Raw genomic sequence first — 2,086 nt, forward strand, 5'->3', positions numbered from 1 at the left:
CTTGTAAGCCTTTTAATCATGCAAGACTATTGACAGCTTTGCGATAGTTTAAAATTTGCACAATATTGTAAAGAAATCTTATATATGTCTATATTATATCTGTATCTATATCTATATGTATCAGTGAACTAGCTAATATTTCTTCATGAACCAATGCAATATGTTGGTCATAGAATTTTAGAGTTGGAAAAGGCCTTTCAGATGATCTAGTTCAAGCCCCTTATTTTGGTGATGATGAAAAAACTGAGAGCCAGTAAAATGAATCTGTCCAATGTCACTTAGCTAAAGATCCATCAATCTGTGATATCATCAGTGTGTAGATAGATGGTGTTTTAAGGTTCACAAAGTGTTTTGTAAATATCTCATTTAATTTTCACCATAACCCTGGGAGAGAGATGCTGTTATTATCACCATTTTACAGATGAGGTAACTGAGGCAGTGAGAGGTTGTGAATTGTCCAGGGTCATATGGCTAATCAATGTCTAAAACCAGATTTGAATTCAGGTCTTCCTGACTGAAGTCTAGAGCTTTATCCCACTGTACCACCTAAACTCCCTATGTTCATCAGAATGTAAGCTTCATGAGGTCAGGGACTATTTCACTTTTGGTTTTTATTTCCTCCAAACTCAGCACAATGCCTGGCACATTGGATGTACTTAATAAATGCTTGCTGATTTATTAGTTGACACACATTTACATAATTTCTCCATAAAGTAATTACTCACTGTACCACTCATTCTTTTAATGTTTTGAAAAATTAGACCTGTATTCAGACTGACCATGTGTTATTTCTTGCTCTTGCCACTTGACTACCTCTCTTGTTAACCACATGTGCCCTTCATAATGTGCTTTATGTCACTTTGGGTATGCAAGGCATCTTTGGAAATATCCTATGGCCTGCTTATCCCCCACGATGTACCTTTCATTGACTTTCGAATCATGTGCCATTTTGAATTTTTGGGCAAGGGCTGTCTTTTGCCTTTCTTTGTGTCCTATGCTATTTGTGGCTTTCTCTAAAATGGGATTTGAACCCAGACACCTAAACTTCAGAGTTAGTGCTCCTTCTTTTGTATCACACTTCTTTGTTATACTTTACATCATTTATTTTACTAATTCTCTCCCTCAAATCTTTATCCATTTTCAAGATTTCTTCACTTTACTCTTACTCTACATCCAATGAAACCTTTTGATCAATATGAAAATGTCTTCTTCATCATAATAATGGCTCACATTTTCATCAAGCTTTACAATTATCAAAGCCTTGTCTTTACTGCATTCCTGTTAAGTAGTATTAAGTCATTGTAACACTATTATCAAATTGCTTACCATCTTAGAGAGGGGGTGTTGAGGGAGGGAGAGAGAGAATTCGGGGCTCAAGATTTTAAAAAAATGAATGCTAAAAATTGCCTTTACATGTAATTGGAAAACAGTAAAATACTATTTAAAAACCTCAAGTATTCTTATTCCCACTTTACAGATGGAGTAATGGAGACTTAAATTTAACGTTTTTGTTTTGTTTTTGTTATCATTCATGTAGTGCTTTAAGGTTTGCAAAGTGCTTTACAGATATTTTATCCTCACAACAAGTAGGAGAGGAGTAGGTGTTATTAGCCCCATTTAAAATGAAGATGAGAAAAATGAAGCAGGCAGAGTCTAAGTGACTTGCCCAAGGTCCCACAGGCAGTATGTATCTGCTGCAGGATTTGAACTTAGGGCTTCCTGACTTTAACTCTAATGTTCTATCAAATGAGTGGAGGTAAAGTGACTTGTTTGAGATCACACAGATAATAGGTTTCAGATAGAAGACCCAGGTCTTTTGATTCTGAATTCCCCATTTCTCTACATAGTGTCCTTTCATCCATGCAGAATTAACATGAATATTTAAATGTACACAAAAGATACATTAAGGAGCTAATTAGCCATTTTCAAAAAAAGATGCTCTCTTGTTCCTGAGTTTTGCAAAGCAGGCTAATTGGTGTGTTGCTGCTGTGGTTGCACAGAAATTCTTTGCCCTTCATTTTGTTTATAGGGGTGGGCAGAGTTAAACTTTGGTAATGTATGTTTCTGAGATGAATCTATCCCTAGA

The sequence above is a fragment of the Petaurus breviceps genome, unplaced genomic scaffold, assembly GCF_028583685.1.
Source record: "Petaurus breviceps papuanus isolate PSGF00001 unplaced genomic scaffold, PetGlider_PUasm1.0 90822, whole genome shotgun sequence".
NCBI classification, from domain to species: domain Eukaryota; kingdom Metazoa; phylum Chordata; class Mammalia; order Diprotodontia; family Petauridae; genus Petaurus; species Petaurus breviceps.